Here is a 14,699-nt window from a genome sequence, read left to right on the forward strand (position 1 = left end):
TTATATATTTTAACTTCTATAGTGTAGCTTTTATTTAATACATATATATATAGAGCATTTGTCATGGTATGTCTCTTTATTTATTTATTTAAGATCAGTTTGATATGTAAAGTTTGTCTACGAAGTCCAGATTTTCTATAATGTTTTGGTCTATCCAAACATTCACCTTAATTGGTTTGTTGAGGCGGACTTCAAGTTTCTTACTATGGTGTCGTGTGCAATGTATATAATTGGTTTGTTGAAGCCAGGTTTAAAGTTGGACAAGCAGGTGTCGTGTGCATGAGTTGTTAACTTGCCCAGATAAGCAGTACCTGCCATTTTAAATTCATACTACTAATTCGGTGTACATGTTCCATGGGAGTTATTAAATCAACTTTACCTAAAGATATGACCAATTCCAACTTTACATAGCAATTTAATCTTTGAAGAGTTAATCACATTTGATAGCAATTTAATCTTTGAAGAGTTAATCACATTTCAGCAAAATAACTGAGCAATACAGATTCAACAATAAAGATAAATGCAAAATCTGGGCATCTGATCAGTACTTAGATATGTTTCAGCAATACAGATTCAACAAACTAAGCACATTTCGGCATATACATGGTTCAATTTATTTCACGTACTAGGCAACTGAACAGTACCACAGACTTTTCAACAATACAAATTCAGCAACATAAGCACATTTTGGCTTCACATGGTTCAATTCATTTCAAGATCTGGGTACCTGAACAGTACCACATAGCACTTACACCACCTGAATTTTCCCACTACACTATCTTCACAACACTATCACACTTTCCAAATAAACAAACTAAATGAGCTGCAAGTCACATTTTGCTCAAAAACACAATCAGCAGTTTCATCAGAATGATCTGTCAGTTGCCTACTTGTTCTAATAATTTCTTACACATTTCCATAACTACTAGTCTAAAGCACAAATTCACAAGTTCAAGCTTTATACAAAATGTTTGACAATCAGTGAGTATTCACTGTGATCGTGAGAAGTACAAATAAAGTAATATACAAATTATAAGATAGAGCTTTATATTTCTGCATTGACAGCCAACTCCCAAGTCCCTCTTGACAATTTCACCATCTCTTTTTCGAACCTCTTCCATCCAATTTCGAATCTCTTCCATCCAATTTCGAACCTCTTCCTCTCTTTTTCGAACCTCTTCCTCTCTTCTTTGAACCTCTTCCTCTCTTCTTCGCAACTCTTTGGCTATTTGTTGAAACTGAAACTCTGCCTTAGTTTTCTGAAGTTCTTCCTCATTCCTTAAGGAGTTAATTTCTATTTTAACTAGTTCTTTTTCTCTTTCATGGCCGCTATCACTATCTGCCCATTTGAAATAATTGCAGTGTGGTAACCCCTGTATAAATAAACCAACAAAAGGTATAGTAAATTAACTTGTAATTTTGACTCAAACCCAAACAGAGCAAGTGCTTCTGACTCCAATTTTTTTTTACCTAAGAATTATACTTTGAACACCCAAAGAATGATCGACCTGGATTTCTTGGCGTATTCGATGTTCTAAGCGAGGCGGGTGACCCACAAGTGCACATTGGATTGTTTCTCAAAGTATGAGTAACACGTGAAGAAGAAGAATCTTCACTCGATACCTTTTCTCCATACAACATTTTTCCAAAATAGGCAATGGAGTTATACTGTTGCTATGAAAAAGAAGTTTTTCTCATTTTTAGTTTATGCTCGGGTTAAGAAGTATTTTTTTTTTAAGAAAAGAGGTGGAGCAACTTAGTTACCGTTAGGGGAGTGTCTGGGGAAAATAGATAAATCATATTAGTGTCAGGTGTTAGGGCAATAAGAGCCTTAATGTCATGAACATAGCCAGAAACACAAAGATTAATTTCTTATCCATAAATGATAGACCCAGCCCATTCAATGAACAAAACTGCACAAGTTGAGACTACACAAGCACAAATTCGAGCTAAATGTTTATGTAGTGTAAAACAAAATATAAAAGTAGTTTCAACATATTTTATAAAGAAAAATGGGGCACATCAGCTAATTGTTCCATGAAAGCATGCATATATGCAGATCCATTGTAATGCAGTCAGGTTTGCAATTGCCTTTATTGTTGCAGATAAAAGGGGCTAGCTAGCAGTTACCTAGCTACTTTTTTAATAAAAAATGTACGATATCACTTACATTGGATATTAAAATGTAAGTGATATCACGATACTACTTGCAGATTTAAATTAGCTATTAGCTATTTCAAAAAAATATACTTTAGTTACCTAAAAAGATCACTTTCTGAGTTTTCTAGCTGTACAAATGATATTATAATATGAGTGGTGGAAGTTTAAGGTTGGATTTTGAATGATCAACTTGATAGTTCCTCTAGAACTTGGTTATTGAATGAGGAATCGATCTCTTGTTAGTTAACATATTCTACTCTATTACATTCTAGTCTCCTGTGTAATTATTGCTTTCCTAAGTCTCTTTCATATGTCATTTTAACCATACTACTATCTATTGTTTCTGTCTGTCATGTATTTCTTTCCTTCTAACTTTTTCACACATCATTTTTTGTAGATGTTCCATCTGATACCAACACCACAGGGGAGCTTTTACGTGTTGAATGACATTTTTTGCTTAAATTATTCATAAGGAGTGTTAAGACAATTCAGTAATTTGACAGATAACTCTATGTTAATTTTTTTTAAATGTTTGAATTGAACATCGAAAGTTAAAACCAAATTTTGTTTTAAGGTTTGATTTATATTATAATATGACCAACTTGATAAATGGCTTGTTAGATTTTGATGGTTTCAGTTTAGGAGACCTTCAGTTCAAACCTTTTCAACAAATTAATCTAAACACACAAATCAACTATATTTTTACAAATAAAATAAGTTCAAATTTTCGAACCTCTTCCTTCCACTTTCTCGGCAGCCAAACAGGACATCAGAACGTAATGCTTTCTGTGTGTCAACATTAAAGCACTATACATAACTCAATCTTCGTACAAAAATGAAAACTATTAATTTCTAAACAGAAACCCTAGCAAAAAATGTTCGTTGTGAAACCAAAACTATACATTTTCAAATAGAAACTCTAAAAAAAATTCTGAATACAGATTATTTGCTTCTACTTTATTCATCCTATTAAAATATAGACCAAATAACCAAAAGCACCATTGAGAGAGAGACAAACCTGTTAGGCTCGATTTAGGGTTTCCAAACTCGGATCTACATCATAGAGTCCACGAACAACATCGATGATATTGAAAACAAAAAATCGCAATATATCAATAGCTAAAATAACTAAAAGCAGGAGAGAGAGAGAGAGAGAGAGAGAGAGAGAGAGAGAGAGAGAGAGAGAGAGAGAGAGAGAGAGAGAGAGAGAGAAGGGAAGACCTTTCAATCTCGATTTAGGGTTTTCGCAATCTCTACAAATCTACGCCAACCAGTAGAAGAAATACAACTGATTTTCAGTCAAGATTAAGCTGCGAAGGTACAACATCATACGGGGGAGAGATTGATAGATGAGAAGAGTTTCGTAGGGGGGAGGGAAAAGCTGAACGAAGGGGAAGGAAATCTGAAGGGGGGAGGGCAAAAGATTTCTCTTAATTACGAAATCTGTCAGATTTCAATCCCCAAAGATATTTGCTGCTTTTCCCGCTTAGACTTAAACGCCCCGTTTTATTTATTAATCCACGTCAGCAGTTTAGGGCGCAATTCGTCCCCCCCGTGCCTGCATTAAGACTTTTCCGAGGCAAAATGTGTTGGGAGAAAATGAGAAGTGTAGGAGAGAGGAGAAACGGGCACATGTGGCTAGGGTTTTTGCTATAAACGGTGTCCCATAGAGTGCATCGGTTTGTGATCAGAGGTGAAAGATAAAAAAAAAAAAAAAAACTCCTAGTGGTGATAAGAAATTTCATTTTTGCAAAATCTAATAACAGTTAAATATTATTTATTAGATTAATAAAAAATGTGATATTCATAATATTATTAATAGAGTTATTCAAGACATCATTGATTAAAAAACAATCCATTTATTGCAGTATTTTATTCCGTTCAAATTTTTAGTCTATAAATACTAAATTTATTTAATGAATCTATTATTTTTATTATTAATATGTTAATAATTTAGGGCTGAAAATAGATATATCGGCGTCGGTTTCGGTGCCAAACCAAAACCCCCACTGACCTGGGAGAACGTTGCTTACAACTGGCCAAAACCGATCGACTAAGGGAGAGAAAACTGATTCCATCGATCTCTACTAGGGTTGGCGCGGTCTTCGGTCTACCGTCGACATCATCTATGACGAAGGAGCAGCGTCTGTGACTCTGCCATGGGTGTGCGAAGAACCTCTGATAGAAAGAAATAGAAAAAACCCTAGCGCTTGAAGAAGAAGATAGAGAAGAAGCTAGGAAGGGGAGGAGTTCGTTTAATGCCATTTTGGAACGACGTCGTTTGGCTTAAGCCAAACAGTGCTGTTCCACTAAAATATTTTCTCAGTCAACGGTCTTAAACAATGTCATTTCACTCATTAAAGTGAAACGGCGTCATTTCTCTATAGGTAGAAAACAAAAACAAAAAACAAAAAAATGTTATAGCTGACGTCGACCGGTTCAGCAGTTTTTCCTAGGGTCGAACCGTGAATTGAACCTACCAACGTCGGTTCCTATATATTTAACTCGACCGCCAACCGGCTCTTCATCGGTCTCCATTGGTGTAAGCCGGTTTTTTGATTTGGTGTGTAGCCCTAGTTAATATAGTTATATTTAACAATATGACTATACAGCTTATTTTTCTTTCTAATATGTTTTTTCAATAGGTCTACAATCTACTTGTTCTCGATTTCTTCTACTTCTACTATTTTATTCGTCTTTTACGTTGTGGTACGTTCTCTTATTTTTAATAAGAAAAAATCCTACTCTATTTTTTTATATTTATATAAATGCACATGTACTTAAAATAAATTGGTTCACATTATATGTTTCTTATATGAATAATTCTTTTCCTCATTAGATGGATATTTTTGATAGATTTGTGCTATTGTTAAACATACTAACTAATTTTGTTCATATTTTTAATTATATACCCCAAAATAATGTTGACTTCAATGTGATAGAAATGTAGAAGATAGTGTTAGGAGAGAAGAAAGTATAATATTTCAGTGCAGAGAGTAAAAGGGAGATAGAAGAAAAGGAAAAAAGAAATTACTACAGTTTCCAACTTTGTTTAAACTTCATAGGAAACAAGTTGGGTTTTGTGTATATTCTTGTGCTCGTTTTCTATTTTAGAAAACAGAATTTAGAAAAAAATTTGTTCAATTTTGTAATAAAAAATTTGATATTTCCAAACTTTAATACTATTTGTTAAATTTGAATTTTATATTAATAAAAAATGTGATATTCATAAAGTTATTAATAGAATTAATAAAAACAATATTACTAACAGATTTAATTTATCGCATTATTTTATTTTCTTCAACCTTTTTTCTATAAATATTGAATTTTTTTATCTGATCTATTATTATTATTATTAATATATAAATATTTTCTTATTTAACAAATATAACTATACATTTTTTTTGTTCCTTTTTTCTAACGTGTTTCTTGTAACAGATTTGATGCTTTTGTTCTTATTTTACTACTCTTTAGTTCTCTTGTTCTTGAATTCTTCTACTTCTACTGCTCTTTTACTTGTCCTCTACTTCTAGATACATGCTCCTTTTTCGTATGAAAAAATCTTATTCTACTTTTTAATATTCATATAAATACACATGCAATTTACAAAATAGTAATGCTACATAAAATCGTGGAGTGAACAAGCGCCACACAATCATTTTGAAAAATTGTGAGATCCACGATTAAAAAGTTAATTTTTTTTCATATAGATCCCGTATTAATTCACTTTTTTCATAAAGACTACGTGGTATTTACATAATCCACGACTACAAATATCATTTCTCTTTAAAAAAATGCTTGACATCATGTGTTTGTTGTACGAATTTTTTTCCCCTCATGAGATTGATTGTTTTTAATAAATTTCTTCTATTCTTAGACGTTTTAATTAATTTATTTAATTTAATATAATCTTTATGAATTTCTTTGGAATTAAATTTTTTGTATTTTTGTTTTTGCTTTTTTTTTTTAACACTATTTTTGCTTTTGCTATAAATGCTTGTCATATGTGTTACGTATTATATCTTCATATATAAATATATATCTATGTCTACCTATATCTATGATATCTTCTCAAATCTTTTTTAGATTACATTCACAAATCAACGTAGAACTTATAACCTTCCATAACTTTTATGCTGACTGGTAAGACAATATTATTAAATATAGAAATGCATTTAAACATCATTAACACCTATTCTTCTAATTTTTATCTAGCTTTCCTTATAAATAAACCTTGAAAAGCCTGAAAAATGTCTGCTAAAAAGAAATTTGTATGCTGCTCAATCAAACGAGATAAAAGAAGAGATTTGCTGATGTAAAACTCCTAATGTATATATAGTTAAAAATATAAAGCCATATACACTTATTTTAAGTATAATATTGGGTTTAATACAGTTCACTTAGACCCTTCCTGTGTACACCAGAAAATAGCACCGATTTGCCCTGCTAATTCTTACGAAAATATATATTAATCCCTAATTGTTTGTCGTATTTCTACCATCTTCATTCACTGGTACAATTCTTTTGTTCCATCCACCAGCGAAAGCACCATTACCTAAGTTCTGGTTGTTCCAGCCCCCAACGTGAGTGCTTGATTTGGTTCCACCATTCCAACCACCACCTTGTTAATTAGTTTTTTTTAATCTCAATGAATATAATCAATTGGTTTTCTTTAATCTCAATGGAAAAGTTATTGATATGATGCATGAGACTTATAAAACTAAGTTAGCAAGAAAAAAGCCTATGCTGGAAAAAAGAATTTATTCATTGTTAATCCACTGCTCCACAACAAACTTGAACTAATTACTGTTCTACTAGAGGATATTCAATCGAACAAGTGTAGATATAAGGTTTGCGATTGTTTTATTTTTAGAAAAATGCTTATTATTTTAAATTTTAGTTAGTTTGAAGAAATTTCCATTTTATTTAGAAATAATAGAAACCATAACGTTAATAACCAAGGAAAAACAAATGATAATGACATAAAAAGAATATGATGTTTGTTGACAATATAAAAATCACTCAACTAGCCATAGGGAGAGAAATAGTCATTCTCGTCCTACGAGGATTTACGTGGTTCAGTGATAGGCCTACGTCCACGGGTTTGGAGAGGGAAAATTAACTATAATATTCTTGTTCTTGTTACAATCTCTCGTGGTCTCTTATGCATCACTGTACAATAATGGTTTTGAATATATATTTATTGGAGGAGAATCCCTTTGGTTTGGAGTTTGGAAGTGGAGTTGAAGGAGAAGAAGTCAAGAGAGAGAAACTACGGGGGGAGAGAGAGAGAGAGAGAGAGAGAGAGAGAGAGAGAGAGAGAGAGAGAGAGAGAGAGAGAGAGAGTTTTTCCCTTTTAAATGCCCCCTAACACCCCCTACCCTGCTTTCTGTCTTCCCATTTCTTCCTGACATCCTATACCTCATTTCACATCTTGTCTCCTCTTGTCTTCTAGCACCCAATCAGATGGGCTGGGCTTGGGCCATGAGCCCTAGGATTTTACCTCCCTCATAGTTCATATCAGTCAAAAACATTCAAAGTAGAGATTAACTTTACTGCCAACGTTCCCATCCAACCTATTGCAAATCAATTACATGGTCAACAATTTAAGAGTTGTTAAGATTTCCATGCAGTCTATTCCCATGCTAACATAATAATGTAATAAACTAATGTTTAAAATTTTGTTATATTTTATTTTGTTATATTTTTATTATATAAAAAACAAAATATAACAAAAATATCTACTATATATATATATATATAAATGTAAATATTAGAGGAATAATATTTTCATCTAACATTTTTGTATATCCTAATTATTTGTAATAAGATCTAAAGTTCAAAAAAAAATTTAAACTATTTTTTTTTCTTCTATATTTCAATTTAGCTAATTTATAAATTTCTTTTTCCCATTTTCCCCTATTGCACGGTTAGCCCCAACTAACACATTGTCTTTTATATTTTTCTATAGTATATTACTAAACTCGAAAGTTTTTATAAACATTATTATTAAATTTGTAATAATTACTAATGTATAAATTAAAACAATAAAAATTTACAACATTTTAAATTTTATTTTTTTATATTTTAAACTCTTAATACAATTTTATTCAAAATTCATATATTAAGTGAAAAAATTTAAATGAACTATGTGCTAATAACTAAGTAAATAAACATATAATAATGTGGTTTTTTTCCATTTGAAACCAAAAAATAGATAAAAAATGCATTAGAAAAAATATTCATTGAAATAAACAACATATATTGTTTTTAATTTGTAGCTAATTTGTAAAAACCTTCCACTACATTTAAAAATAATGAAAACCGTAGCATTAATAACCAAGGAAGTCCAAATGACAATAACATAAGAAAAAAAAATACAATATCTATATCAGTCAAAGACTCACGTTTGCTAAGTGTAGTTTTAGAAAAAAAAAATAGATTATATACTTACGCATAAAAATAAATGAATATGGATAATTACACTAAAATAAACTCAACGTGCTTTACGCCAAATCTATAAATTAAACTACATTATAAATACTCTAAATCTCTTTTTGTTAAACTTCTCACTTTTATTATTATATCTTTAAATAGGACACTGACTTATATATAAAGTTTATATTTATTTCTTCACTTTTGAATTTATATAAATTTCTCATTGTTGTGATTATATACTTGAATAGGACATTAAGTATGTAAAGTTCATTTTTATTTTCTTTATCTTTATCATCTAGCCATACATGTAGCAAATATTACCCTTAGTGTATATAAATATATATATATATATATATATATGATTACCATAAAAATTTTGACTAAACTAGGCAAACGTCCAAAGGACGTTTATTCTACTAGTTAATAATTTAAACATATAAATTATAAAAAACTAATAATATAAAATCCAGAAATTATTTCTACCTTTTATAGTTAACCCAAAATGGGGTGTTATTCTACTAGTTAATAATTTAAACATATAAATTATAAAAAACTAACAATATAAAATCCATAAATTATTTCTACCTTTTATAGTTAACCCAAAATGTGACACCCCAGATTAGGCATGGAAGGTTGCCTAGTTGTAGATTCTGATGGGAGATGAGGTTTGGTGCTGTTTTGAAAATATGAGAATGCTATTGAGGTGATTAATTACTCAAATAGGCATATAAGTGTGCAGGTTAAAGGAGATAAGGAGGGAAGGGATTGGCACTTTATAGGTTTTTATAGGCATCATGAAACAAATAAAATAGGTCTTTCTTAGGACCTATTAAGGCAGTTAAAGCCTGCTAATGATGTTGCTTGGTGTGTATGGGGAGACTTCACTGAGATTTTGTTGCAGAATGAGAAGGTGGGAAGGCAAGAAAAGACCTGAGGGTCAACTTCATATGTTCATAGATGTATTGGAGGATTGTGGTCTGGGTGATATTGGTTGTCGAGGATGTGCTTTTACTTGGTCTAATAAACATGATGATCTATCATTTACAAAGGAAAGACCGGATAGATTTGTAGTAAATGAGAAATGTAAGTCTCTCTTTAAGGATTTGAAGTTAGAGATTTTGGTTGGAAGATGCTTTGACCACTAGCCTATTTTGCTCTCTATTGTTGAAGGGGGAGCTTTGTAGAAGGAAACAAAATTTTCATTTTAGTTTCGAGGCCTGCTGGATTAAGCAGGATGGTTGTGAGCAAGTTATTAAGCAGGGATGGGAAAAAGGAGTGTTAATCACATAACCTGTACAAAGAGTTCAAAATGGACTGTAGTTTTGTAGTGGTTCTTTATTATCTTGCTTTAAAGGGAGAGATAAGGGGAGAGTTCAAGAGATTGACCTAATCTCTAAGAAGATTAAGGAGTTGCAAGGGGAGCTGTCTCAGGACAATATGGTGAAGATGAAGCTGTTGCAAGATAGAGTGGGTCTGTTATTGGAATAAGAAGACATTAGATGGAAGCAGTGTGCTAAAAGGAATTGGTATACTATGGGTGATAAAAAAAAAAAAAACACTCGATTTTTTCATGAGTGTACTAACCAGAGAAGAAGGAGAAACAAGATTGTGTCAATTCTGGATGGCAAATCAGTATTGAGGGAAGATGAGAAGGGTATTGCAACTACCTTTAGGGATCAATTTTTTGAGATTCATTCTAGTGCAAAACCATCAGTAGAAGCCATTAATGAGTGTATTACAGTTTTGGAGTTGAGGGTGTTAGATTCTATGATTGAGTTTCTCGAGAAGACTTTTATAAGAGAAGAAGTGGAGATGACTCTGAAAATGATAGGGCCAATGAAAGCTCCAGGGCCTAATGGTTTTGGGGCATTTTTCTTCCAATCCTTTTGGCATGTGGTTGGGAATGATGTGTGTGATGCTGTGTTGAAGTTTCTGAATGGGGGTAGATTACAAGGTTCTGTCAACCAAACATTTATTGCACTGGTACCTAAAGTTAATGATCCGAAGAGTGTGAATGACTTTAGGCCTATAAGCCTTTGCAATGTATTCTACAAGATCATTGCAAAGACCCTTGCAAACAGGTTTAAAAGGGTGATGGATGAGGTTATTTCAAGATGCCAAAGTTCATTCATTCCTGGGAGATTGATCTCAGACAATGTCATTGCAGCCTATGAGTTGTTACATTCTATGAAATGCAGACAAAATGGTAGAGTGGGAAGTATGGCTGTGAAGCTTTATATCTTTAAGGGCTATGATAAGGTGGAATGAGGATACCTTGAGGCAATAGTGAGAAAACTTGGTTTTGGGGCTAGATGGACAGATCTGATTATGAATTGCACTTCATCAGTGACTTATGCTACTCTTGTGAATGGTAGGCCAAGTGAGTTTATTGTTCCCACTAGAGGTTTAAGACAAGGAGATCCATTATCTCCTTATCTTTTCCTATTATGTGCCGATGGATTAAGCTCTATGCTTGAGAGAGCAAAAAATAAAGGTGAACTTAAAGGGGGGTCAGTGGCTCGAGGAGGGGTCAAGTTGACTCATCTTCTATTTGTAGATGCTTGTTTAATCTTTGGGAAAGCTACATGGATGGATTGGAGGAAAATTAGTCAGATTTTTTAGGTCTATGAAAAGGCATCTGGGCAGAGTTTAAATAAGCATAAGACAACTGTGTTGTTCGGTCCTACAGTTGATATTGTTGTGAGAAATGCCATTGTAAATGATTGTGGAACTCAGGTGCAGAACAATTGTGAGAAATATTTAGGCTTGCCAATTATGGTTGGTAGGTCTAGATATCAATCCTTTAGCATTGTCAAAGATCGTGTGTGGAAGAAGTTAAGTAATTGGAAGTATTAGTTCCTCTCACCCTCAGGAAAAGAAGTTTTGCTTAAGGCAGTCATTCAAGCAATTCCCACCTACTACATGTGTGTCTTTAGGCTGTCAAAAAAAGTTAGTGTCATGAGATAGCTTCTCAACTGGCTAAATTCTGGAGGGGTTTTAAACAAAGGGATAACAAAATTCAATGGAGGAGTTAGCCTAAGATGGGAACGTCTAAATCTGATGGAGGTTTGGGCTTTAGAGAATTGCAAGTTTTTAATCAAGCACTCCTTGCAAAGAAATGCTGGAGGGTGATGATGAACCCTCATTCTATGGCTGTTGTGGTCTTAAAGGACAAATACTTTAGACATTTAGATATTTTGCATGCTTCTTTAGGGTTTGAACCCTTGGTTATCTGGAGAAGTTTGTGGAGTTCTTTGAATCTGTTGAGGGATTGGCTAGTTTGGAGAGTTGGGGATGGAAAGAGTATAAGGATTTGGAAGGATAAGTGGATTCCAATAGCTCTCTCCTTCAGAATTTAGTCTCCAGTAAATGTTTTGCATGCTGAGGCAAAAGTGCAAGAGTTGATTAAAGCTAAAAATAGGGGATGGAATGTAGAATTAGTGCAGCAAGTGTTTAATTAATATGAAGCTGCTATAATTTGCAAGTTACCTGTCAGTCTTTCTGGGCTTCCTAAGAAGTTGATATGGGCTTTTTCAAAGAATGGTATGTACAGTGTTAAAAGTGCATACCATTTAGAAGTAAATAGGAAAAGAAGGGAGAAGGGGGAAGTTTCGAGTAGGTCAGATGAGGTTTGAAAGGAATGGTGGAAGTTGAATATTCTAGGAGTTGTGAAAGTTTTTGTTTGGAAGGCTATTAATAATTGTCTACCAACAAAGATGAACTTATTGAGAAAAATTGTTATTAAAGAAGCTTCCTATCCAGTGTGCAAGAGTGTGAATGAATCAGTTTGTCATGCTTTGTGGAGCTATAATTGGGCAAGTGATGTATGGGCTTGTGAGAGGAGTACAGTGCATAAATGGTCAAATAGTGAAAGAGATATTGTTTTAACTTTGGTCTGATTGGTCTTCAAAGTTATCTCAAGATTAGATGGAGGTTATGGATGTGGTGCTGAGAAGAGTTTGGTTGAGGAGAAATGGTTTGGTCTTTGAAAATAGGTTCGAGGGACCTAATAAAGTGTTTGATAAAGCTGTTGAATGTTTGTCTAAAGACTGGTGGAGATTGTATTAGTAGGGTTACTCATTGGAAACCACCTATAGGGGATGTAGTTAAGGTTAATTGGGATGGGGTTTTGAAGATCAATGAGAACAGAGGTGGGATTAGGGTGGTGATTCGTGACAGTTGTGGAGAAGTGTTAGTATCTTTATGTTGTCCCAGAGATTTTGTTTTTGAACCTATTGTAGCTTAAGTATATGCTTAATGGAGGGCCATTAAGCTATGTGATGAACTAAATTTCTGGAACGTTCAACTAGAGAGTGATGCTATGTCTATTGTAAATGTTGTTAATAGTTCAGAAGCGAGTTGGGAGTGGCATGGTTAATTGATTGAAGATTTAAAAGCTATTTTGAAGAATAGAAGCAGCTGGACAGTGTTGCATGTTAACAGATCTTGTAATAGTGTTGCACATAGTCTTGCTAAAATGGCTTTAACTATAAGTGAAGAGTTAGTCTGGATGGAGGACCATCCTCAGGAGGTTCTTAAGAATGTAGTTTTTGATAAACAGTGTAATTCAATTTATACATGAATACAAATACAAGTTTTACTTCAAAAAAAAAAAAATGTGATGCCCCAGCACCTGCTTGTGATTTGGTTGAAGCTGGGACGCCGAGATGCTGACCGTTCGGGCTATACACCCTCGCACATTGTGAAAATGAGCTTATGCTCACATGCTTAAATGGTGTACAATTATTTCAGAGCAAAAAAAATGAAAAGATAGTCATTAAAACTAATTAACACCATTAAACACATCATGACCTTGATATCCATAAGCCACTTGTCCCCAAAACATAAGCAAAAGACTAATTACAGTCATCTAGCCTTACAATAAGAATTCAAACACTACAAAGCCGGGAAAAGTCTCAATCCTTAATCCTCTGGTGGTGCCAGATCTCCATGCTCATAACCGTCATTGAACTCCATTTCAATCCCAACCATCACAATCCCTATATTCAATCAATAAGCCTGTTAACAATAAATAGAACACATATTCAATTTATCATCCATTTAAACTCAATGTACAACAAGCCAAATAATCACATAGCTTTACAAATCTCAAGCCGATATGATAATCATGCTCTTCACAATTTCCCAACCTAAACAATCCCAACACTACACCAACTACACACACATACTCAAAACAAGGTCCAATTAAACTCCACACAGAACAAATAACACAAATATCATATTTCACAATCTTTATGCTTCACCTCCAACTCTATTACATTCCCATCCACACATCACTTCTTCTAAGTCTACCATAATTAACACAGTGAATAATTTAGGATTTTATGGCAATTAATTTAGACTTTACATCTTGAGGTTCTTAATCTAGATCCAATGGTGGAGATTAAACATAGACAAATAAAGTAACTAAACAATAGAAAAATGAAATAGAAATGCAATGGAACTAAACTTTTAAAACAGACATTGGTTTATTGATACAAAATAATATTTTTCATCATAAAATAATGAAGTTTACTAAATATTTTTTAGAGAAATAAAATCATCTAGATAATTAGGGTTTTTAATATAAAATAAAATAATGAATATTAAATAATACTCTTAAGGAACTAAAATCATTTAAATAAAATAATTTTTCAAAATTATATTATTTTCAAGGCTCCAAAAATATAAAGAGGCTTACTTTAAAAATTAGGCTTGGTTCAATAACACTAAAAATGTCCCATTTAAATAATTTTGGACTTTTAAAATATTTTATGAATTTTAAAATACTCGGCTCGCTTTAAAAATCATCTATTAAATTTAAAACACAAATTCAAGATTTAAAACGCAAAGACGTGACTCATGACCAATCAAGGAAAAACAAAAGCAACTGAGCTTTTTGCCCTCTTGGTTCCTAGCCTTTCGTGTCTTTCCTAGCGTCCAACCAAAACTCTTAGTCCAAATGAAAATTCCTCTCTCTCTCTCTCCAAATAATTTCTACTCCTAAGAAAATAAACCAGAAGCCAAGAGACCACCTACTACGTGTCCTGCTTCTCTCACCAAAGCTAGTCCACCAAAGCCTAGATGTTCCCACTCTCGTT

At 32.9% G+C, this 14,699-nt stretch overlaps 2 long non-coding RNA genes across 2 annotated transcripts; both read right to left on the reverse strand.

Moving 5' to 3' along the window:
- Window positions 1-808: 808 nt before the first annotated feature.
- On the reverse strand, window positions 809-1,625 carry LOC122314444. The gene is made up of 2 exons (XR_006243712.1): window positions 1,471-1,625; window positions 809-1,373 (listed from the first exon to the last, which is right to left on the reverse strand). It is a non-coding gene; the product is annotated as an uncharacterized LOC122314444 (long non-coding RNA).
- A 1,272-nt stretch (window positions 1,626-2,897) lies between these two features.
- On the reverse strand, window positions 2,898-3,803 carry LOC122314246. Its single transcript, XR_006243659.1, has 3 exons — window positions 3,382-3,803; window positions 3,179-3,213; window positions 2,898-2,946 (listed from the first exon to the last, which is right to left on the reverse strand). It is a non-coding gene; the product is annotated as an uncharacterized LOC122314246 (long non-coding RNA).
- Between the last annotated feature and the right edge of the window lie 10,896 nt (window positions 3,804-14,699).

Source organism: Carya illinoinensis, chromosome 6 (genome assembly GCF_018687715.1).
Source record: "Carya illinoinensis cultivar Pawnee chromosome 6, C.illinoinensisPawnee_v1, whole genome shotgun sequence".
NCBI classification, from domain to species: domain Eukaryota; kingdom Viridiplantae; phylum Streptophyta; class Magnoliopsida; order Fagales; family Juglandaceae; genus Carya; species Carya illinoinensis.